Source organism: Lycorma delicatula, chromosome 3, assembly GCF_047948215.1.
Source record: "Lycorma delicatula isolate Av1 chromosome 3, ASM4794821v1, whole genome shotgun sequence".
NCBI classification, from domain to species: Eukaryota; Metazoa; Arthropoda; class Insecta; order Hemiptera; family Fulgoridae; genus Lycorma; species Lycorma delicatula.
Genome location: NC_134457.1, coordinates 1,581,599 through 1,609,130, shown reverse-complemented (window position 1 = coordinate 1,609,130; position 27,532 = coordinate 1,581,599). Strand labels below are relative to the sequence as shown.

Here is a 27,532-nt window from a genome sequence, read left to right as displayed (position 1 = left end):
TAAATTATAACATATATTAATAAAATTAAAAACCTATCTGAAAATCTATATTGTGGACCTGAATGATAATGAAGTCTGAAAATCTCAAAAATAATGATAGTAATAAAAATAAAATTTATTTGTAATAAATATAACATTTACTACATAGGATTCTATGCAGTAAGTTACGGGTTTAACTCTACATATATATAAAAAACAAACCTTTCTTAGCTCGAAGAATACGACCCAATCGCTGTGCTTCTTGTCTTCTAGATCCACCATGAGAAGAAATTTGAATTAGAACATTTGCTTCAGGTAAATCAAATGAAGTATCAGCAACTTTACTTACAAATATTGTGTTAACTTTTGGATTGAATTTAAAGTTTTGCAAAATTTGTATTCTTTCAGTCTACATAAAATAAAAGGTAAACACAATTAAAATAATTTCATGTCTCATTATAAATAATACAGACAAGTAAAAATTAATAGGGCTCCAGGAGGTTACCTGGAGAAAGCTTCAGTTCTGTCAAACGTGAGTGATGTGCAATATAAAAATTCAGACGAGAGCATTCTCATATACTCGTCACTCCAACTCCAAAAATTACCTATACATGATGCCCTTGTTAAGCTGAGAACTCACTAGAAGGTTTGGGTATACAACCCCAACAGGAAGGTGAATCAGCAAGCGGTGAATATATGTTGGGAACTGAGGAGTCCTTCCTCACTGTAGCACTGCAACCTGACGGAGGTCAATTCTCACCTCAGGAAGTAAGTGAAGTCACAGATCTGACTGCTGAAGCAATGTTTTACTATTATGGTTAGCATGACTGCCTAAATAATACAGACAAGTAAAAATTAATAGGGCTCCAGGAGGTTACCTGGAGAAAGCTTCAGTTCTGTCAAACGTGAGTGATGTGCAATATAAAAATTCAGACGAGAGCATTCTCATATACTCGTCACTCCAACTCCAAAAATTACCTATACATGATGCCCTTGTTAAGCTGAGAACTCACTAGAAGGTTTGGGTATACAACCCCAACAGGAAGGTGAATCAGCAAGCGGTGAATATATGTTGGGAACTGAGGAGTCCTTCCTCACTGTAGCACTGCAACCTGACGGAGGTCAATTCTCACCTCAGGAAGTAAGTGAAGTCACAGATCTGACTGCTGAAGCAATGTTTTACTATTATGGTTAGCATGACTGCCTAAAGGAGGCAGTCCCTCCATCATGATCAGATGCTGTAGACTGATAGCCTACACAGCTGAAACTATAATTATCAAAAGCAAAAATAAAGAGCAAACTTGACTGAAATTCAAGTGTAAATATGGAAATGAATCAAAATAAAAGATTTTTTGGTAAGAAACGGGAACTGGTAGATGAACCGAAACTTACAAAGTTTAAATACTTAGCTCTGACAAAAACAACAAAGAAGGGTCAAGGTTGTGAGATAGATATACACTGATCTATTGTGGAGTGGAGTTGTCGCAGAGAGCTGGAGCTGGAGTGGGATATATTATATTCATAAGGAAAAAGAGAATATAAAGGATGGAAGTTTCTAAATGAGCATATCATGGTTGTGGATGTAATGGCTGCAGAAAGACTTGTATCTATAATAGCTGTATATGATCCATATGAAGATAAAAGGGTTAATAACAAGGATACCTTCTATGACTTTCCAGAAAACTGTTGATGAGGTGAAGGGAGAAGTAATGATATTGGGTAATTTAAAAGCTCTTGTGGGTAATGGAATGGGAAAATGTAATTTGACCAAATTGAGAGCGAGTTAAATGAAAGTGGTTAAAAACTACTGAGATTTTGATTGCTAATGACTTTGCCACCACAAACACTACATTTCTGCATCCATCATTTTACTCAAGTGGCGTCATCTAGGAATGAAAAATTTATTATTGATTACATAATTGCAGAAAGGGAGCTTATGCAGAGGTCCAGGTTATGAGAGTGAAGAGAGGCCCAAACATTGATAATGATCACCATCTCTTGGTAATGATCAGCAATTCATAAAGATGTATGAATAATGTAAACCTTTTCATAAAGATAAGAAAACTGAGAGAAAAGCTACATACAAAATAAAAAACTATAAACTGAGGAACCTGGAGGTTCAGCACCTTTTCAGGGAAGGAAATAGATGCAGTCAGGTTTTAAAACTTAAAATCACTGGACACATGGGCAGAATTTTAAATTTGTATATCAATAGCTACGGAAAAGCCTATGAAAGAGCTAAAATGGAAACACCAGAGAAGAGAGCAGTTTAGTGAACTTAAAGCACAGATAAAAAATAAGAAATTACTGTGGTACAAATAATTAGTTTCAAAGGTGGCAGAAGATATCTACGAAACAAGGCAAACTCTATTGAGTACTAAGAGTATGAGGTATTGATGAAAATGTTATGCAAGCTGTGCGGAGTCTTTATACAAACTGCAGGAATTATGCAAGGGCAAATGCATTATCAGAGGAATTTATTACTATAGCGCAAGTTTGACAGGGGGATATTTATCGCCTTTCCTGTTTGTCAAATTTTTAGATGATGTAATGAAAAGTTTTAGGCAAAGAACAAAGCAATATTTTGTAGAAATTGGAGATTAAAGCCTATTAATGAATCTAAAATTGTGTTTGCTGGCAGGCTTTATTATGCTTTGAACTAAAGTTTTATTTTTCAGAAGGAAATCAAACATGATACAAAGGTGACAATCTATAAATCAAATTTTCTAACAACTCTTACATATGGTTGTGAGTCACAGATTTTGGCTGAGAAGCACAAAAGCGGATGCAAGTGTAGGAAATGAGGCTTACAAAGGATCCTAGAAAACACAAGAAGGGACAGACTACAGAAATATTTAAAAGGAATGTGCTGAAGGTCAAGAATATGGAATCATAACTTAGGTGTCTGGGACATTTAATAAGAATGGATGAAAATAGATTGCTTAAGCAGGTGTGGGAGGCCAGGACTCGATGGAGATCCATAGGAAGAACAGAAATTCATTGAGAGATAGGCTGCATGCATACAATGGGTTCAGGCAAGAGGTAGAAATTTTAATAACATAAAATAGCTGACAAATGAAGTGAAGAGCTCTTTCTTCCTTGATACCCACTGGATAAAAGAGAATTCGACTAAGTAAATAAAAATTAACAAAAAATATACTTGTAAACTGTTTTGCTTTCATCTGTCAATTTTTACTAAATTAAGAGTAAATAAATTTTTACTATGCACAAATAAAGAAATCCATGCTTTTAAACAGCGGAATGCTCTAAGATCATATATCATCAGAGAAATTATTTTTTAAAGTTAAATCAACAATTCTTTCTTCAAATTACAATGTAAGCAGTACTTTAAATAGGACACAAGTGTCCTATTCATTCATATAAATTTATAACTATTATTGATGTTTTTTCTTCTTTATTGCAGTATCGCTTTTGAATTACTTCCTAATAGAACATTCAGCGATTAAATTTCATCTTGCTTGAAAATTATCCACTAATATTAATTTTTTTATTTGTTTCTTTATTAAATTACCTTAAATTAATTTTAATTATTTCTGTTAATATTTTTTTACGATTTATTCAATTATTAATTCATCATATTTTTAGTGAAATTTAAAGGCACTAATACACACCTTCTGTGTTTGACGGCAAATTAACAAGGACTCTATTAAATTAAAAAATAATAAAAAAAAAAAAACACAGAAAATTTCATTAATACTAAGACACATCTGTAGGTCTGGAAACTAAATATTTTCATTAAGAATAAATGAAAAATAAATTTTTTCTGCAAATATTACCTGTGATGTAGGTCCATAAATGAACGGTTTACCCATCTTTAGAGCATAATGTTTTAATGCAAATACATTATCAGAAAATACAATAGTTTTATCACCTCTGCGTTCATGATAACGAATAAGGAACTGAGTAGCTCTAAATTTATTTGGGTTCATAACGTACAGCAACTGGAAGTAAAAAAAAAAAATTCAGATTATTATAATTTTTATTACTTACTAACAACTACACAGGTGTACTTGACAAGTAACTAGATCCCTTCAACGCTCATTTGTTTGATCTTCAGTGTCTGCAGCTCTAGATCCTGCTTAAAGTTCAGCTTGTGGGTTTTTTGTTGCCTATAAGTTTTCCTATAAAAAACAAAAAGAAAGAAAAATGGTTCATTGAAATCGGTTCAGTAATATTCGCCGAATGAAAAAATTCAATGAACCGACAACGGTCAACAAATTTAAACTTTTTTTAAGAACGCTGATGAAAATAGCTGTATTTTGAGGCCCTATATTTGAAAATATTGCAACACATACACTTTTTTTGTTACAGAGATTGGGGGTTTGACTAAAAACAAAAGACATGTTTTTGGGATGTAATGAATATTGAATAAAAAATATATTTACACCTAAAACACGTTAAATCTAATTAAAGATGTTTTATTAAGGACCAAATGTAATTAAATATATAAAATGTTACAAAAGGGTACCATAGAGTAACAAAATATTTCACGTTTTTACCTGATGTTCAGTAAAATCTTCTCTTTTTAAAAAACAGCAGCAGTCGCCCATCGTAGATGTGTCGTACCAGCATCTCTGGCATTGTGTTTACATCGGCCTGGTGAAATCTGTCTGTTCATCACTTACTGTACCCAAAATTATTTTGGCCGAGAGTACAAAAACTTATGTCACTGTATAACATGAAAAATAATACTTCATTGATTATTAGTTTTATTTGTTTTAGGATGCTCCATACCCGAGAAGTGTTAAAGAGACTGCATTCCAAAATGCAAAATTCGTCACCAACTGAGCCAGTACCATTGATGTCAGGAGGTACAACTTCAACCTCCACAACTGAAAAAGGAGATTGGATAGAGAGAAATACAATTCGCCATCACGATTTGGGGACATCTAAGGACACATTCTTATTCCATTCCTAAGTTGTAAAATGAAGCAGGCTGTTAATACTCCTTTTTTCACATAAGTATCATTATTGAAATGTTCATCAGAAATAAACATTTTCAGATGCAGGAACACATGAAAATTATTCTAACAGCTAAATGTAGGTTGAATTACGTTCCATTTCTTTTAAGAAAAAGAACATTTGAAGGCATCCCATTCAGATAAGATTTGAAGAATAGAATTTGAAAAGCAGTATTAAGCTTAGGATTTTAAAGAAGCAATACAACTTTACAAGAAAGCACTAACACCTTTCAATATGGATCACGTGTCACAGTGTTAATCTCACAATAGGAAGCTACGTTTACATTTGTACCTTGAAGCACAAATTCAACTAGAAATCTTTTCTGTCCCAAAAACTGTGCAAATGAAGTTATAGGCTGAAATAGCCTGAACATTTTGTTTTCCTATTATGAGAATGCAGGTCATACAGGACATTAAAGCAGCAGCTATAAGTATTCATAGATCTTTGCAAAGACTAAGCTGGAAAAAGAACATTTTACTAAGATCAGCCCACACTGCATAAGGAGAATGCTGAAGTATTATCTGTATTGAATGCAGGTTTTCTATCGGCTAACTAATGCTGATTATCCTAAAAGGTTCACAAATGTCAATGCTTCAAGAACTTCATTAGAGGCAGCATTGGCATTTTCGATCAAGTGTTTTTCAAAGACAAAGTTTGGTTTCAGCTTGATGGGTCAGAACTACCAGAATTGGAGTACTGAAAACCCACACATTTTCTTTGAATCTCACCTACACCCACAAAAAATAGGCATTATGGTGTGCAGTTTCAAGGCAAGGAATAATAGTACCCTTGTTTTTTGCAAAACTATGGATGCTGCCGTTAGCAAGAAATTATCCAAGCTCATAACCTCACTGCAAGAGGATGAGCATGACTACTGCTTGTTGCAACAGGACAGTGCCATTTGCCATATAACTCGCTCTACTATGGAGACGCACAGCTTTTTTTTGGTGGAAGAATCATTTCTAAATAATTGTGGCCACCGAGATTTCCTGGTCTGACTAGTTCAGACTTCTTTCTATGGGGTTACTTAAGAGAAATTGTTTACAGCAGCAATCCACACACCCTGCAAAAAATTGAAGACAAACAGTAAATAGACAGGGTACTGCTAACAAGAGTAGCCAACATAGTCAAACATGTTGATAACTGTTTAAAAGTGGATGGATATCATTTTCAACACCTGTAAATTATTATGTTAAGTGTTTACAAATAAACTATTACTTAAAAATTAAAGTAACTGACAGTGCCTCTTTTAATTTGAACCCCTTCATTTCAAAATATAATGGTGCTACAATGTCAGATCACATCCTGTCTCCAAAGACAACTTCTTCAAGAAACCACCATCTTGTGTCCTCTAGCCACATGAGAAAGATCAAAACATTGCCAGCTCACTTTATTTTCCCTCAAAAGATGCCTTCAGCATTCAGTGATTAACACTGGTTGACAGTTCGAATAACCTAGATGTATTGGGGCAATTTCACAGAGAAATTATGTAAACTTTTATGAAAAGAAGTAAAGAGCTGTAAGAATCACAATTATTATTACTTGCAAAGTCCACTACATGCATCAAATCATTAATGACCACAAACAGCCACCAGCAAGTTATCATGCACTTTATCAAACTACAATTCACCTCCTATCCTCCTCACGAACGGTATTTTCACTGAACATCTAGATCTATACGTATCGTAATCTTTGGATTCAAAACACGGTATAAATAAAGCTGTTTTTCACAGTTGGCACACTGTTCCAACACTTTTAAATACAGAATGCATGCATAAGCACACACATATACATACCAACAAATACTTTCTCACGTATGGCATCTTTAGCTTTCTAATAGTGGAAAATCAGTACAAACATTAGCCACAGTGCTGCAATGGAACAATTCAATCAACACTTTTTTTAAATATACTTTGTATATTGTTTAGTTATTTACAAGTAATATTTAGTTGCAGAATGGATAAATAATCAAATAAAAGTGAAGTTTCTGTACAGAAAGAATTATCATAAAGTATTTTAAAATTAAGAAAGAAAAATACTCACCAATTTTTTACTTGTTCTGCAAACAAGATATTCACGATAGAATTCTGGTGTCATTGGACACCAAACTTCAGCACACTGAACACGTGCAATATAACCTCTCTTTTGTAATTCTAACCAATTAGCTTCATATAATTTTGGACCGATCAGGAAATTAAGATCTGCAATTTTGTCATCTTCTCGTAACTAAGTTGCAGTTAAACCCAATTTACAATGCGACTGAACTATGGTTAATACACGTCGAAACATTTTAGCAGGAATAGTATGTACCTCTGTAAAAAGAAAATATTTTTGCTATTTGCATTTTCTTTCAATATTAAAACAAAAATCAGTTAATGTCTAAAATAAGTTAAACAGATTGAAACTACTTAACATCTAGATGGATTCTGTAAAGAATACATGATAAACCTGATTACTAATAATACATTCTTTAAGGTTAAGAAACTCAAAATCCCTGACATTACCTTTTGATAATTTATTATTTATAAAGTGTAATAAGAATTATGTATCATTTATTTTCAGCACTTATATTTGTTTAAGCATTTTTAGTTTAACATTTTTATAGTTAGGCAAATTCTAACTAATTTTATATCAAAGTTCCTCCTGAATATACAGTACTATCTTATACATAAGTCTGATAAAAAAGGAAACTGGGTGAGATTGTTAGAACATGGTGAAAAACAATAGCAGTCCTGCTCATACAATAAACTTTTTTATCCAGTATCTTTTTCCTCATTTATTAACCGCAAAAATGTTTAAATAAAGACAAACTAATTAATCCTACTGAAAATCAAACTAAGAATCTCTACCATATCCAAAATTATTTCTTATCATAGTCTAAAAATCAAAGTTGTGGCCCAAAACCTCCTTGCTTGTAAATACCAGAATCTAGCTCTTATCAAGTTGTATCCAGGCAAGTTTTTATTTCTTCTCCTCTAACAAATTACTTAATTTTTATTAATATGTAATAAAAAACTTTTAATTTCAAATACAATTATATATTTTCCTTCCTAATGCAGTAACCTAAATCAGTAGGAATTATACACTACCATTTCACTCTGTGTCTTTCATTCACATTTCTCCTATCTCATCCACAGTTTAGTTAATCTTGCTTTTATATTTTTGTCAAACTGTCCAATTTATAATTTTTTTTTTAATCTAAATTTCCCAACACAGCATTCTCAAATGGAAGGGACAACTACCTCTTTCCTTAAGGAAATTATCATAGTAGTTAGTAAATTAAGTACAAGAATCTTCTGAACTTAAATTAATATTTTTAAGTAAGTATAACCTACTTCTAGAATCTAGAAAAAAAAATTTACGGTTTAAGAGAACAATCAGTTCAGTGAATAAATATTTCTAAGTCATTAAAACTAATTAAATGAGTCAATAATTAGTATTTTTTGACGGGAATTTTTAAAAGATTCTTTTTTTGATAAAAGAAATCATAAGGACAAGAATACAAATTCTTAAAAACTTAGAATTAATATGCAATACTATTATCAAAGTATAACTTTTACTAATGCTACCATCACCACATACTAAGTATAATATTTTAATAATTAAATATGAGCAACCTGATTTTATGATGTAGGAATTTATCAATTATATAGAATTTTTTATCAATCAAAAATATATTTAATGATCTTTGATTTCTATAGTGTTTTACTATACAAAATTCTAGAGAGTTTTGTATTAATTACACCTTAGCATGTGATATTGTGTTTGGAAATAATTTTAAACTTTTAATATGGATATTGATCTTGGTTGCTTGTATTTTTCATCAAATATAACTTCATTTTATAAATATACCTTCATTCTTTCTTAAGGTGAATGAATTTAAATAGATAACAATTTTATGTACAAGAGGGATTCAAATAAAAACAGGGATTTTCATGCTTTGCTCTTATAATGAATGCAAGGTAAACACGAGTCATAGAACAAACACTTGTATATAAGAACTTGACATCAATAGTGTTGACTACTCTTTTTCTTCTCTTCATAAGTTTTAATCATTATATCTGAACGAATAATAGTAATGTACAGAAATGTACTAAATTTTGTAGGAATCATTTTGTAATGTAGGAATCATTACATATGATTCATATAACACTAAAACATAAGTTTGAGAAGAAAGTCCGGAATATAGGAATGATGTTAGTCATTTTGTGATCATCAGGAAAGAAGTGAAAATGAATTACAAGCTCACCGCCCAAGAATCAAAGACAATAAAAAACAGACTGAACAGAAAACCTTATTTGAGAAAATCAGCAAGGGAAATCTCTGAAAAACTTACATGGTGGTAGTGATAGTGATAGTGAATAGTAACAGACCTCAAATTTAGCAAAGTGATTGAAGGTGAATTTGCACCTGCCTATTTGCAGCCTGAATCCAAAGAAAACAAGATTGGTTGTAATCACACAACTCTGCAGCAACATGAAAAGGTGAAAGATTTAAGTTTTCAAAAGAATAAGTCAAATGAAACATAGGTGCACTATCTCAAGCTAGTGAAAATGAGTAAGTATGCAGTCCTAATATGCAAGCTCACCTCTACCATGGAAATAACAAATTTTCAAATGAAAAAATAATAACATTTTCTTTTAGGTATTGCAGGAAATAATTTATCTTGACTTTCTTAAAAAAGGAACTACAACTGCACAGTACTATTCTGCAATTTGAAAAACAAAAAGAAGCCTGAAAATCATCTGTTTTCTGTCTGTCTCCTCCAGAACAATCTTCATCCTCAGATTACCACTTGATAACTATGGAAACTACAACAGCTCAAGTAGAATGTTCAGACCTCCCTTCCAACTTAGATTTACTGTTGTCGGGCTATCATCAATTTAACCATTAAAGAACATTTTGGGGTACATAAGATTTGAATAAAAAAATATTGACAATATATATGAACAGGTCAATATGTCTACTAAATGACTTTTCTTCTGACATCAAGAAGCTTAAAGAGTACTGGAACAAATGAATTATAATGATGGAAAATTACATTAAGATATAAGTGGGTATAAAATTTACATACAAAATTCTTACTTTTTAATCTCCTTGCTATATATAAACTTTGGAACTATTGCTAGACCTAATGATATAAATCTTGCTTATATAAGTCCAAGAAGAACACAGATCTAATAACTTTTACAATTTAAAGAATGTTTTCCTATTATAGCATAAGGAAGTAATAGACCTTTTAAGATAAATTAATATTTACTTCGTAACACAATAAAACCATGATAAACAGACATACTTAATTTTTTTTGTCGTTCAATCTCTTAATTTTCTTAAAGCATATATGCAGATGATATTTTACAAGTCATTTCCACGATAAATATTAATTTGCTAGTGACAACTCTTAAAAAAATTATGTATAACATTTTCATTTAGAGTACTGTTGATCTGTGTTATGTGAATTTATTCTGAAAATTCAATTAAACATGTCTTTTCCTTATTAAATATTAATTCACCTCTAATCAGACAGATGTCGGCTAAGTAAAATTATCTTGCACTACAATGAATGGGTAAAACCTTTTATATAACAGATGTATACATAATAGTACTGCCTGGTATTAAATAAATCCCCCCTTTATCTATATAAATCAAATTAAGTAGAAAATTGCACTAAGTGGATTGTATAATTCCACTTTAACAAAGCTAAAATCGGTAACCAGATTTTATTTTTAATCTTATTTTCAACACAATGTTTCCTGTTACTTAAATAACAATTAAATAACTTACATGTATTATCTGCAATTTAATCGCTCTTAATTTCTCTCTTAACATTAGAATGCAAAAGTAAACAGTTTATTAATATCAAAATATACAGAAAATATTCTTCTTCCAGTGTACACACATTAAAAATTTTTTCTGTAAACAAGACCGATACAGTCTACAGATTTTCCATTCTTCAAAAATTTGAAACCATTCTACTCCTTTGACAGGATTTTTCAACTCATTACACTTATTTAAGATACATTAAGACAACAAATATATTATTTTCAAAAATTATAGAATGTAATGAGAGAATACAGAAAGGTTTGTAATTACTGATTTCAGATTTTACTTTTAATTGGCTTTTAATTTTTTTTTAATTTGGCTTAATTTTTTATAATTCATTTTACTGTAATATTTAGTATTAAGAATTTGTAATCGCACAATTAGTAATTCAAAATCATATTTTCTACTACATTAGGAATTGATTTATTTATTAATAATAAAAAAATACGATAATACCACATGACTTCCTTGTACACCTGTTTAATTGCATATACACATTTTTTTTTAAATGAAAATACATAAAATTTTATTTCATTAATAACTTCTAATATTTTTTTTTTTTTTTTATTGCTACTGTTGAATTATTATTTATTGTAAAAACATTTCTACAATCAGAGGTTAATAGATCAATATATTTAAATTAAAAAGAAAGTAAAAAAAGAAGATGGCATCAGATTGAACCGATGTGCCGTCCCTTGTAAAATCCAAATATTTCATTATTTAAAATTTCATTTGGCTACAACTCTAGAACCAATGAAAATAAGTACCATTTATGACATATCATTGAAAAGTTCTCAATGAAAGCGTATTACTGTACTTAAGAAAAAATCCAAAATTCAGTTTTTTGTATTTTGGGCTTTTTTGGACACTTCTGGTCCAGTCGATTGCAATCAAAAGGGGAAGTGAACAACTAAATAAGTAACATCCTAAATCCAAAATTTCAACATCCTATGATTAATCATTTTTGAGTTATGCGAGATACATACGTACAAATGTCATGTTGAAACTAGTCAAAATGGATTTAGGGATGGTCAATATGGATATTTCTGTTGAAATCTGAAAACCAAATTTTTTTGCAATCACAACATTCCTTTACTTCATACAAGGAAGTAATAAAAAAGTTACTAAAGCCAAATTCAAATTAGAATTTGAATTAAGTTTCTTTAGTAAAAAAAAAATTAATTCTGTATACTGATGTGTGTTAAGAAAACACAGTAAAAGTAATTTTAAAAATTAAAGCTTGAAAAATCAAAGTAGTTATGATGTTGGAAAGGTTAGGTGCAAAGATTAAGATCAATGATTTTGAAAGGAATAGTACTACTCATTTGGTGTTGAAAAAACAATCAACATTTGAACAATTATTAAACAATAAGTTAAATCTAGAGCCATCAGACTACAAGTCAGGGGTACCTTTTACTACTAGTACAGTTTACACATACATTTTCATAAAAGATAATTTTTAAAAAAAATACTCAGCTAATTCATCCTTCTTAATAAGTAGTACCATTCACACTAATAATTGCAATGCATGCCTATTACTAATTGCAAGACAATTAGCCTATTAGCCTATCTAAAATGATGTCTCTCTGTTTTTTTACAACTTCATTATTCCAAACCAGGTAGTATGCTTATGTAACTCCCTTATTATATTTACTATAATTCTCTGATACAAACGTTTTTTTTGACTTCTTTTGACATTCAAAAATCTATTTCTACTAACTGCTAGATGATACTGGAATGTTTTGGAATTAACTGAACTACATAAAAGCATAAAAATACAGATAGAAGAGTAAAATATATCATTCAACAACTAGTTTTATGAATTTTGTTAAAGATTAATAAATTTTTTAAATATTACAACCTTCTACTCAGTAACAAGATTAAAAAAAAAATAACAAATTGTATAATGATGAATATTTCAAACAGTAACTTCTTTTACTATTATTTTCAATAAATCTCACATGTAGTCTGTCCAGAAGTGTTATCACATGAAAATATGAAACATACAAAAAACACCCAGACAAAAAATCAAATTGGCTAATTTTTTAAAAGTTAAAATTGCCTCTATAAAAAGCAATTCAACAGTTTTATGCAACGCAGTAGAGAAAAATTTTTACTATACTGAAGACACCAAGGTAATGATAGGATTATAAGGATGAGTTCACTGTCAGATTATATGAGATAATGTTCAAATTGCTATATGGCTGTACTATTTTATTACAAGATGTTTCTTGCATCAAAATCATTACTAACTAAAATAGACTGTTTTAAAATTTACCATTAAAGTAGGTAAATTTCATGAAAAGTAGGTAGGTTTTGCATCAAAATCATGGCTATCTGAAACGGATTATTTTAATTTCACCAAAAAAAAAAAAAAGGAATGATGCGAACTCATATTTTCAATGAAATTTGTGAAAATGTGGATTGATTCTACGAAAATCCAGTTACCCAAAAGAAGTAAAGCAGCTTTCAAAGGGTAAAGTCTTGAAAAGAGTTTTTCAGTTAAGACCAAGACTTTTCAAGTACCTGAAAAATGAACAATCTAGTTACTCTGCACTACTGTCAAATTCTCTCTTTTTTGGTCTGGCCTTCCTTTATATTTTTGAACACTTTAAACACTGAACAGTATGGTCTGTAAAACTGAGATGTTAAGTTAATACTGGCCATGATAAAACGAACAGATTTATAAAAAATTTTATTTCTGAATGATATCACTTGAGAAAAGGGAGTTTGATTCATTCTAGCGTATTTCAGAACTAAATAAAATTTATCAAAATATGATACAGAAAATTCTGACTTCATTTTTTTTACAAGCATGCAATCAAGTGTGAACAGTTTTTGGAATATACATAGTTTTAAACCCAAAACAATTTTCAACTGTCAAGATCACATTTATCAAACTATTTTTTTTTAACTCAAAAACTGAAATACTGAAGCATTTTTTATTTTTCTAATTGAAATTGTCTATTTTCTTAAACATATAATAATAGTACTTTAATATGTATTAATAATAAAAAAATCTGTAATTTATAAATACAATAAAAATAAATCAGGTTTTTTTATACATTCTTACATACAAATTAAATGTACAACTTTAAGGTGTTTTGATTTTAATTTGTAAATCCTAATAACCCCACTTCAATTCTTTGATCTCCCCAGAAGGTAGTAAGCACTGCTGTATAGCAACCAGATGTCTAATGTAACCAATTTTCATTAGACCCAAAAAATGGTCATACAAGAAGTGACCAAAGGTATCTGACCTTGTCTCATAAAAACAAAAATACTTAAATATATTTAGTTCGATGACTTGTACCCTTCAAATTGGGCCCCTTCTGATATAGCACACTTAGCCCAGTAATGTTTACATTGTTGTCAACATTTTTCCAAGTAATTTTTAGTGAACTCCATAAGATGATTTGTCATATTTCTTTTGATCTCTTCTCTGTTTTCAAATATTTTTCTTTAAGTGGAATTCTAAACTTAGGAAACAGCCAAAAATTGAGGGGAGCTGTGTCTGGTGAGGAAGGAGCCTGAAGTTGTTCAATCCCTTGTTTTGCCAAGAATCTCTAAATAAAATGTGATGCATGGGCTGGAGAATTTTCATGAAGAATTGTCCAATCACCATTTTCCCAAAACTGTGTGATCTCTTGCATCAAACAGCAAATCTTAACTGACAAAGAACAAATATGTAGTACTCTTCATTGACACTTTGTCCTTGAAGAGCATACTTGTGATGAAGCATGCCTTGATAATCAAAAGAAAATCTAAGCATGACCTTTATATTGCTTCGTGATTGCCTGGCTTTCTTTTGTCACAGAGAACATGAAACTTTCCAATGAGATGACTGCGACCCTGAAACTTTGTTTCAGGGTCATTATCATAGACCTATGCTTGTAATACATTTATCCTGTCTTGTGCAACTTGCAGTTTTCCTTTTGTTCATAAGCGAGAAGTTTAGGGACAAATTTTGCTGCTACATGTCACATCTAAGATCTTCCATTAACATCAATTGCACTGAGCCACATGAAATTCCTACTTCATCTTCAAGCTATCTAATTGTATTTCAACATTCATTCATCACCATCTAATGAACTTTCTCGATTTTATCGGTTTTCTGATGAAAGATCAGCCAGAACATTTGACTTTCAACAGATGTTCGCCCATCTTGGAAATGCTGATACTACTCTTTAATTTGTTTAAAACCCATACCTGATCACCCAAAGCTGTTTGAATCTTCCTTATTGTCTCTACTTGCATATCATCAAGTTTCTGACAAAATTCAATGCAGATTCTCTGCTCAATCCGTTCAGTAATTTTGAACTGCAAAGGAAACACAAGCACTATCATACATTTTACTTCCACAGTTGTTATGCAATGAATGACTGTAATGGGCAGTAAAACAACCAATCATATGCAAATAAGTCAAGGTCAAATTCCACAATGGTCCACCTCCTGCGCTAAACTGGTTACCACAATAAAAAATAAGGTTGGATACTTTTTTTTTCTCTACTCCCCTGGGCCGGACCGACTTGATGGTATTACGCCACCCAGGGGAGTGTCCGTTACTCTAATAGGCCCTCCCCGCCTACCGGCTATATACCGGCATGGCAGGTCAGGCCTACCGGTGGCTCTTTTGAGATTTTTTATTCTCTATTATGTCCTCTATGGAACCACATCATACCTACAAGTCGTGATGTGACCTCCGGATTTTTTATAATACTCTCTTGTTCCTACAGCACACCCCAAGGAGTCCTCAGCAGATCATTGAAACCAGCACAACTAAGCATGCTGGCTCTCACCGCTGAGGCTGTCCACCCAACCTAATATACTAGAAACCCATACTTCTTTCATCTTCATTCTTCTGTTTTAGTACTGTCTTTATATAATCAGTGACCTTCCTCCAGTTCTCCTTACTGCTGAGCATGAAATCCATGGTCTCCTTCGGTGTTTTTCCATGAATACCCGCGTCGTGTCTTAGTCTTATCCATTTATTACATACTAAAAACGTATGCTCAGAATCATCGTCCTGTTCGCAGTACAGTTCGCAGCACGTGGGTTCATTCCTTCTTCCCACCTTATGGAGATAACCATTGAAACACCCATGTCACGTCAGGAACTGGGTGATCCAATAGTCATTTTCTCCATGCCGCCTGTTAATTCTGGAATTAAGGTTCTTGTCCATCCAGCCACTCCAGCCTCCGCCCATCTCTCCTGCCAGATTCTATGTATGTTTTCCCTGACTTCATTTTCTGCTCTCCCTAAAAACCTGTCAGTTCTATATCTGGCGATAAGGTCAATCGGTAACATTCCCAAGAGCACACAGAGGGCCTCGTAAGAAACAGTTCTATAGGCAGATACTACTCCCAGTAGTATCCCCCTGTGTGCTCTCTTCAACCTGTCTCTATTTCTGCTAGTAGTGAGAGCACAACTCCATGCCGGCACGGCATACATCATTGTTGACACTACGGTTGTCGCTAAAACTCTTCTTTTTGATGCCCGAGGAGCGCTCTGCTTTGACAAAATTATATTTAGGCATTTAGTCAGTTTCTCTGCACTCTGACAGACACTTAGTACCTGCTCAGTAAATCTGCAGTTTTTCTGTAAGATGACTCCAAGATATTTTAATACTGTTACTTCCTCAATATTATAGTCTCCAATTCGTATATCTACTGGCTGCAATACACGTTTTCCAGTGAATTTAATGTATTTACATTTTTCAATCGAAAGCTGCAATCCCCTATCAATGAGCCATCTACCAACTGTCTCTAATGCAGCGTTTGCCTTGTTTTTAACTTCATCGATCGTTCTGGCCTGCACAAGGATTGCCAGATCATCTGCGTATGCTATAATTTGTACACCCTCAGGAAATGTTCCTACATATACTATAACTACATATAAGTGCCACTTTTAATTGTCGCAAGTTTTATATCTGATGTATGTATTCAAACTTCCTCCTACATTTATATCAAATTAAAAATTATGTTATTTAAAACCAAAAACAGGAAAGAAAACTAAAAAATATATTATACATAAGACTATTTATTTATCTGACTTCTGCATTCAGATAAGAAAAATTTAATCTTCATTTAAGTAGAATTTTCACAGCAGTAAGTATTTTTATTTTATATATATAATTCTTATTTAGTAACATAATAATAATATAATTCCTTAGATAATCCAGCCACAAGCGGACCATACAAATCATTTTTGTTAGTGACAAATGGTTATTATCTGAATTGAAAATAACTACATATTGATGCGTAAAAATTTATTAAAATAAAATTAATACTAGTTCTTGGAAAATTAACTGTAATAATAAGCAATTATGTTTCAATAATGATTTAGATTTCAAATTCTGACATTTATTCTATTATAAAACAGTGACATACTTTTTTTAACACTTAAAGCTGAAAATTCAGAAAAAATGTACGGCCTGGAAACCTAGACATATTTTACTTTTTAATAAAAATCAGAAATCTTTTAAATTATAGCTTACAGGGTGCCCTTGAAAACTAAAAATGCAATAGTAGTATTATATTATTTTTTATAAAAATTGGTTTACCTTACAACAAAGTTCATTTTTGAAAATTTTAATGAAAAAAAACAAAACAAAAAAATAATTACGAAGATTCTCTGTCAAGTATAAAAAATATTTTAATTTAGTCACGATTATAATGTTTAATACAATAAAACTTAAAAATAGTGTTATACTCATGTATGGATAAAAAAGCTTTCTTCAATCTAAAAACAAATAAAAATTCATTTTCTGTTAACAAAAAAAAAAAAATAAATAGTGCAATTTCAAAAAAGGATGTTTTGATATATTATCAGAAGAGTGTCAGCAGTATTGTTATAATAATTCCAAACAAAAAACGAGAAAATTTTACTTATTATAAAAATACTTAACATTAACTTATACATACTTAGTAAATATTATAAGCATTTACTTTTACTTTTTAATACTTTTTTTTTAAGTACTTTAATACTTAGTATTCAAATAATACTTCAGAAATTCATATTACGATCAACAAAGATGCAAGCAACTGAATGTAAAATTATTAAAAACAATTATTATTAACTGCCAGCTTGAATGTAATATATATGAAACTCATCAAACATAGATGTAACATTTGCTATCATTGTTTCTCTATTTTCAGTTACAATGTTTATCAACTCATTATAAATAAAACAAAATAATAAACAAAAATAGAACAATATGTGTTGACCAAGAAAACAGAACTGAGAAAATGTATACTAAAAACATTATTTATCAATTTTTCAATATATGCGTCAGATAAATTAATCATTCAAATTGGCACTTTTACAGTGTACAGACCAATCATCAATGGACGAATCTTTGATAGAAAATAACCAGGATATATTTTATTATAAATAAATACGGTTACATGAGATGTGCTTGAGTTTTGACTGGTAAGGTAAGCCCAATGAAAATTATTGGTAAATAAATAGGGGTTATTGAAGTTATTGGTAAATACTTAGTTATCATGTCTAATACATAAGTTTGTAAGACACGGTTTTTTATATATATATAAAAAACCATGGTTTTTAAATATATATATATAAAATCAATAGGGCTCAAGCCAACCATCACTTTTAATCATAGAATTATTCAGAGGACAAGAAAGAACCCACATGAATTCAACTCACCCAGAAAAACTCTTAAAAATTATCCTTAAAGATTAGAGGCTATCAAAATAAACTGAAAGAACCACACTATAAAAAGTTTTTATAGAGTATCTTGTTTTAATGAAAATTTGATTGAGATATTGGACTGTGCTTATTTTTGTGAGTAGGTCTGGTTTTATCTGGTTGGTTATTTTAACTTTAAAACAATCTTCTAAGGACTGAAAATCCTCTCATTTATACCAGGTAACTACAAAAACTTAACACATTGTTCCCAACAAAACAAGTTGTACTGTCCAACCACAAAACTTGAGTACAACAGAAAAAAATTAACATAATTTGGCTTGTATGTTAACTTATCAAATTTTATTTGATAATAAAATTATAAATAAATCATCCCAAGTCAAATTCAAAAGGTTTTACAAGATAAGCATTACTACTATTTTGTAAAATTGTAAAGCTATACTTCTTTAAAACAGTTTTATATATATAAAGCTGACATTGTTGGATCAAAGGTTTTATATATATATATATATATATATATAAATATGCATATCAGGTTCAATTTTATATAATTATAACTGTAGAAAACTCAAAACTGAATTTCTCAAAAACAGATCATATGAGTCTGATAAAATTTTACTATGTTTACAGTTATATTAGATCTACAACTTTTTTCTTATTTTTTACAGCAATTTAATTAAACAAAAAAGTGCTTTACCAGTAGATCACATTTTAAATTGCTGCTTCCACTGTTAAACTGAAACACCACTGTTACGTAATACTAATGCTCTTTTTCTAACTGTACAACAAGCAGTGACTCCAACAAGACTTTTACCAGCCCCTGTAATAAAAATAGTCACATTAAAATAATGAATTTATATCACAATAAAAACCCAATTAAAACATAAATCTTATAAAAGAAATAAGAGAACAGAACATATATGATTCCGAGTGTAATACTAAAAAAAAAATTGGAATACTTTCTACTTGACAAAAATGCATGTCAAGCATTTAAAACAGGAAACAAACCTTAAAATGAATACGTATAACTTACGCATGCATGAGTAAAGTCTAACAGTACAATATTTACCAGATGGCAATACTGTACCCAAATTTAACATATAGCAGCAACTGAAGTAACCTTGTCATGTTCTATTCTCAACATTTCATTATCCATTATTTTATGGTGTTGTATCAGCTATGTCATTATCCAAGAATGAACCTGTATTTATTGTAGAAATTATTTTATAGATAAATCTTCCAAATATGTGTGTTAAGTTAAGTTGATATTTCCTTAATTTTTTAATTCCTAATAAGTCAATAATATAAGTTTTAAGTTATAGTTATGTACGTAGAATCAATAGGGCTCAAGTCAACATCACTTTTAACCATAGAAGTTATTGAGGACGTGAAAGAACAATATAATTCAACTCACCCAGAAAAAATTATCCTTGCAGATTAATTTGTCAATAACTTTACTTTCAGAACTACAAAAAGTTAATAAAACAACAGCGCTCATCATACTGAAGAATCATACCAAAAACTTTTTTTATAGAGTTTGCGTTTGATTTTAATTTTGTTTTAATAAAAATTTGATTGAGTTATTGGATTGTGCTTATTTTAGTGACTAGGTTTGATTTTACCTAGCTGGTTAATTGACCGGTTAACTGTCAAAACATTCTAAGGAGAAGTAAAAATCTTCTCACTTTTATAATACACTCTTAATTTTAAAGTCAAATTATCAAAATAAATTCTTGAATGTCATAATTCTCAACCTTTGAAACCAAATGTCCTTTCCCATAATCATTAACACAATTATTCAGAGTTTTAACTTCAAGTGATTAGTTATTTCAAGTTGGAAAAATGACTTCCTTAATCTTATTCTAACCAATAATGACATTCTTTCTAATCTCTGTTAAATTGTTAAAAAAACAATTTAAACATTATTCAATTTAACATTCTTTCTGACAAAAAAACTAGTCATAACATACCTGAATATCTATAACATTAAGAGTTTAATGGAGAATTCCAAGGTATAAAAGGTAAATTAAAGAAGTAACATATATTTAAGTAGTGCAAATACCATTCTCAAATTTTGTAACTAAACCACTTAAAAACAAAAATTACTGTTTCAAAACCACCTGTTCAAAGACTACAGCAATAAAATATAGATCTGATACAACTACAGGATCAATCATAAAATATTCATACTCACTTAATGTCTGGATTAACGGTGTCATTCCTAAAGTCATATTCTGCAAGTAACGGATGCTCTAATTCAATACATCTCTTTTGAACCAATTCAATTTTTTCCCATAATAAAAAAAAATTATTTTAAAGGATGAACTACAGAACTACTTCATCTTATAATTTACAAAACAATTCATATACCTGTAACAGTTTTCTCTTTAGTCCATCTCATGCTACAAAGGATTCAGGTTTCAAAAAAATTAATATTTAACTGTCATTTGTTTCTTCAATGATACTATTAAAAAAATAATGAGAACCTGGAAGGAAGATTAGGATATCCATAATACAATATTAGATCTTTATAAAGATTTTGAAAAAAAATCTGATTTTAATAATGTTTTAACATTTGAACTATTTATTTTTAAAATTGACACAAAAACTGAAAAAGGTTTGATTAAATTATTAAGAAAAGGCCTTTCTCACATCAAAAACAAAATTAATTTAAGCTTGCATAGAATTAAAACTTATTTTATGTTTATTTAAGCATGTTAATCGACACAGAAAAGCAGTCAACCCTGACAGTTTATAGGCATCCTAACAAAAAAAAAACATCACTCCTGAAAATAGGATAACCATTTTCAATAACAAAAGTATGCTATAAGTCACAAGAAATTATGTAAGGAATAAGTGCCTTCTTTAATGAGAATAACATAGTGTTACACATAAGCTTGCTTAGTCAAACTGTAGATGATATTCATTACTAAATGTATATCTCACTAGTGGTATATTCCCTCTGCTGATCACATGAACAACCAAATAATAAACATTACTGCTCTTGAAGAAACTAATTCTTGATTATTTTTTATACAAGTTGTTTAATGTATCATATTAATAAGACTGAGTAAAGAGTGTAACACCACAAATTAATGCACAGCGTCCATCATGATTACTGAATGTTAGGCTCCATAATCATACTATAGGTAGCTGCACAGCTCTTCCACATAAGTGCAATCATTATCAAAAATGACACAACTAATCTCAAGAATAAAAATCATTCTATATCAAAATTATCAAGGTTACTATAGAAAGTGAAGAGTAAAATGTCTAACTATTTGCCTTCTTCACTTAGTGAAATATACTATTGTAGACCAGCATCCTAAGTCAACCTAAGTACAAGCAATTTCAAGCCCAACAATATCATTTTCTTTACCAATAGGATAATGGATATCATATACAGTGTAATAAATATCTATATAATTTGGTGAGAATAACTAATAAGTAGAGACTGTAACACATGATATACAGACACCACAAAAATAAATTAATAATCTGCCCTTTTCTGTAGGAAAAATTCTATTGTAAACAATGTTCCATCTCAGCAGAAAAATGGATTATTGTACACCTATAGTTAACTACACAATAAATTCTAAAAATATACAAAAATTGTTATACTAATTTCAGGTAATTTCCCTTTCAGCGCTTATTTTAATAATAAAAAAGTTTTTACCACTTTTCAAAGATGTATCCTAATGGTTTTAAAACATCTGAACTATATCAGGGAAATAACAGCACATTTAAACAGTGCAACCAGATGCAAATTACAGCTCAATCAACTAGGTGTAGGTCACATCAAGCTCAGTAAGCTGGTGATTGAAAATTTACTTGAGTTCAGAAATCAAATCTGAATTGAGCAAAAAAAAAATGTGAATGAAAACAGATCCATAAATTTAAATTTGGGACACTGGATGTGAAATAATATAAAGATACAGTGGACATTCATATAAAAATAAAATATCTTTAAATGAAATATCAGATGGGTAGGGAAATTATCAGAAAAAAATGAATTTGTAACCATTGTAAATTCTGACCTAAATTTAAATTAAATTGAATTGGCTTATTTAAATTGGTGAATTTATTTGTATTTTATTTTATTATAAATTATTTTGTTATTTGGATTTCTTAATACGTCGACGGACCATATTTTTTAAAAACATAAAAGTTAAATTAGTAGCAGCATGATTCATAATTTTAAGAAATATGACATTATGTTTGAAAAATGAACAAACTTTTCTATAAAAAGAGTGTTACATTTGTATGAGTACACATACTCACACAGACTTGTTAATTCTGAGAAGTAACGGTGGGGTTAGACCAGTGAGAACATCAGAAAGCGTCAGTTTTGTGTTGGATTTTAACATGGTTAGTTTAGTGCAGTGAGTACGTTAAGCAAACTGATCACGAAATTCATAAACTATGATTTGTACAAAATACAGATATGAGAATTTAATGTCAAAGGCCTTTCCATAAAAACATTTCATGGATTTATCAGAAGACTGCTTTGAAAATGTAACATGTTATAATGACAAATTATGTTTAATATTATAATTAAAATTAATTTTGGATTGGCCAATGCTTTAGTATTATAAGTATTAATAAGATATTTTGTTAAGTTCTGATGTGTTTCTTCTATTACATAATAGTGGTTCTATGAACTCAAGTAGACTAGTTATGGGAGTATTGAGTCAAATGTGTTTATTGTCATTTTTCTTTATTTTTATAATTAATGTGTATTATTTATCGCTGTTAGTAATATTTTTTTTGATCTGTCGAGTTATTTTAATTTTTTTTGTACAACTGGAGAGAGAAGCATAAGCAACATAGTCCTAGTACACTGTTTCGCAAATCCCAAAAATAGTAAGTTCATTTTTTATTTATTACAAGTTTATTCTTTATAAATTATAAAATTGTTATTTTTGTGTACAAATTAAATTTGATGTTTTATCAGAAGCAAATTGGATGTTTTTGGATTGTGTGGAACGAAACAGAAACAGGGTGAAAAAATTGTGAATGGGTGTAAGATATTTTGAAGTAGAACTGATGTGTTGTCTAGGAATGGAAAGGCAATTATTATGAGTAAAAAAGATGTGTATGCTTTACAAGCAACAGAATAGATTTCAGGTAGAATAATTGACATTTATGAATGCACAGAAGGTTACTAGAATTTATAACTATATACACCTCATGTGGTTGTGTAAAAGTAAATGGAAAAATGCTTCCTATGGAGGATAGCTTCTAGAAATCAGGACAAGAATTTTGGCATTTGTTTTACTAGTAAGGTCATTGACCAAAAATATGCCAACAAATTATGGTGATCTACACATGGAGACTGCAATCAGCATTATTCAACTTACGCGTATCAATCGAAACCAGTTTATTTCACATGTCTTCAACCACAGACATTTTTATACTTACTTCCTGCCTTCAATTTTAAATATTATTTTCTGAAATATTATAGGAATTTAGGGACAATCAGGTTGTAAGAATGAAGTTTATCATTTTACTGAGCAATCTGCATCTAATGCAGATGTATGTATAATGTATAATGTTTTCTAATGTATGTATATTATATACATACATTAACAATAAAACAGAGTTTGCAGTCAAATACATAAGCAATTTATTAAATAATTTTTTTTATTTTGCACACTAATCAAATTACATTACTTCAAAATTGATTCCCCAAATTTTCACTGTACAATATTCACATTACCTGGTTTAGTTCAAATGATACTGTCTTCAGTACACCCTCCTCCTCATCATCTTCATCAGCTTTATCCATTTTATCATAAAAGTCAGATATATCTTCCGGCACAACAACTGGTTCTTCCTCTTCACCAGTTGCGCCACCTGACTGAATATCAGTCTGTTGCTGCTGCTGCTGTTGTTGTTGCTGCATACTGTTGAACTAAAAGCATTAAAATAATTGATTATCTGCAACATTAAAATAATTTTAAAATTGTAAATGAAAAATAAAATAACAGTAACAAAATTAGTCATTATATTATGAAAATATTTTATTAAAAGAACAGAAATTATTTTTACAGACTATCTTCATATTACAAAAAATTAATCGTAAAATTAAATGCAATTTATGAAAACTTTACAATAAAAAATTTGTATAGTAAATAACCTATATTTGTATAGTACAATAATATCTTAGTCTATTTATTTATATAACCATCACTAACACTGACATATCTGTTGAAGAAACTTAAAAGCTTCAAAATAACCTTGTCATATTCATTTGCTACTACCACTTACTTATCAATTAATGCGTTCTTTCTAATTCACGATCATTTTTGAGTCACCTGCCGATTAAAACATTTCATAAAATTTTTGAAAAGACTGACTTTTAGCAACTCAGACCTACATCCAAAATTTTGAATGTATTGTGCACAAATAACACCATGTCTTTTGTCAACTCTATAAATATTTTATCTCAAGTAAAAATGTTTCCATCGACTTAAAATAAATCGTTTCATCTTTAGCAGAAGCTATTTTCTTAACCAAAGTATCAGTTTTTTCCATAGTCCCTCAATTGCGAGAGACAGAAATTTAATAATAAATAAAATACAAACACGTAAAACTTTTTTAAACCATCGGATATGAATCAGAGATGCAGAAGGAACAAAGCGACAAAAAATTGATAACTTATTTCACTACCGTAACAACTTTTTGTATCGTACAAAAACATAATACAGCTGCTAATTAAGCACTATAAAGCATCAACTAACCATGTACATTATAATTTAACCGTAAATTAAACAATAAATAACAGAAATATTTTTCCCTATAAAAATTACTGAATCTGACCAAAAATAATATTTTATATAATACAATAATTAACCAGTTTTTACTGAAATAACGATAAAAATGACAAAAAGGAGGTAAAAAATGTTAAAATTTTAGTAAACTTTAAACCGTTATAAAAAATAAACCAAACCTGTGGGATGCCTTTTTTATCAATTATATTAGTAGTAATTGGAGCCACTTCTTTATCAACATTTCTTCGTAAACGACATTCTTGAATAACTGGATCTTTAAGTAATTTCTGAAGAACATCTGGGAATGGCGATTCCACAAAATACTTATTATGTTTTAAAACAAGTTTAACCTGTAAAAATTTGGGAGAAATTTTATAAGTATACCGTAAAAATAATTTTTTGGGTAAATACTGATAATGACACAACAAATTGTAGTATAATACTTATTATTAATAAACAAAACATCAATCACTTGCTACGTAAAATCATTTCTACTGGAATAATATATATTTTAACATCATTTATTTTTTACTTCTTTAACCTAATAAAGTTCATTTCATTTAATAATAATAATAATAATAATAATAATAATAATAATAATAATAATAATAAACATATTATTTAATACAAACAAATATAAATATCTAGTAAATTTTTTTATTAATATGAAATTTCTTAAGAAAATAATAATAATAACTGAACACCTGGCAATATTATAGTTTAACTTTTCCAATATTTGCATAAAGCTGAAACTTATTTTTAATATTATTAAATTATTAACTCTTTTCTTTATTTAGTATTATTCAACTCTTCATTACTTTTTGTAGTATGACATATTATAACATATTTTATCTTTTAACATAAATATAATTACTACATTGTACACGCTACGTTATAATTCAATATTTGTCTTCCTAAACCTCTTTAAACATCTCTCTATTAAAAAATTAACCAAACCTTGATGGCTTAGTACAAGGTTCGTTCAAAAAGTATCCACCATCATTTTTTTTTTGTTTTGAAAATATTTGAGTGTAAGCAATAAAACTTGGTAAATAGCAACATTAATAAACTACTGTGCATGAATGTTTTTTACGTAACTTCATGAAACATGTCAGTCTGTTCAGCAGCCAATGTGTACATGTTACTGCAACTGGTTTTTTTATTCTGTGTATAATGATGAAATGCTTGAACAAGATTACCGTATCAAATTCTGCCAGAAGATCGGTGGGTGCCCAAAGAAAAAAAATTTGAAAGAGATTAATTAGGTTTGGTGAATGAAGCTGCAGGAATTACACAAATTAAATAAAAAGTGGTAAAATCATTTTTATAGTGGCCAGACTTCATTTGAGAATGACCAGTGTACTAGCAGCCCAAAAACCAAAACTTAAATATCACTGACAATTTATGCAGTTTGATGCGGAAAATCATTGGCTGACTGTCCAAGAAATTACAAATGACATTGGTCTCATGTAATAATTATAACATATGATTCAGGCATACACAAAGTGACCATATATCTCTTGTCAAAATTGCTTTCACTTGAAGAGAAAAAAATTCATTTTGATGTCGCACCAATGGTGATTCCAACTTCCAAGACTGTAATAACTGGTGAAGACTCTTCAGTAAATGGGTACATACATATATAGATATTCATTAAATGGGCAATTTATAAGTACATACTGCAGAATCTAATTCATATTACATACTTGCACCCACACAGATGTACCAAGACCCCCCCCCCCTTTATTAGTGTAATATTTCAATATTACACAAACACAACAAACATTGTGAAATCTCAGAATACAATTGTTTCATATGTTTAACTATTAAAAATTAGACATTATGGAAAATTTGTTATCGATCTGTAAATACTAATGAAAATAATAAGTCTGAAAATAAAAACTTATTAATCAAAAAGTGATAAAATAAAAATATGAAAGAACTGTACCTTTCCATATGACAGAGTACAAAGCCTAATGAATTCAATAATGCCATCTGGTACGCTTGTTTTACTCAATCTCTTCAAGTATTCAATTATATCATGAGTCTCCAAACCGACACTGACTGCAGCATATAAGGAATAAGCAGTCAATTTGTACTACCGACAAAAATAAAATAATAATAATAATGTCATTAAATGACATTATTTCAAAAGTAGCAATTAATCACTAAATTCACTAAACAAAACATATTCATTTTTGTTCAGCGTAAGAGAAAAAATTCTCACCAACCTTGCCCTGGATTCAGTCGTTTCACAGTTATCAGGGAACGTTGAGCGGGTTGGGAAGGGAGTTCGGGGTTTCAAA

At 29.8% G+C, this 27,532-nt stretch overlaps 1 pseudogene; it reads right to left on the bottom strand.

Moving 5' to 3' along the window:
• LOC142320789 (general transcription and DNA repair factor IIH helicase/translocase subunit XPB-like) overlaps positions 1–27,532 on the bottom strand; it is a 52,476-nt pseudogene that overhangs the window by 4,257 nt on the left and 20,687 nt on the right.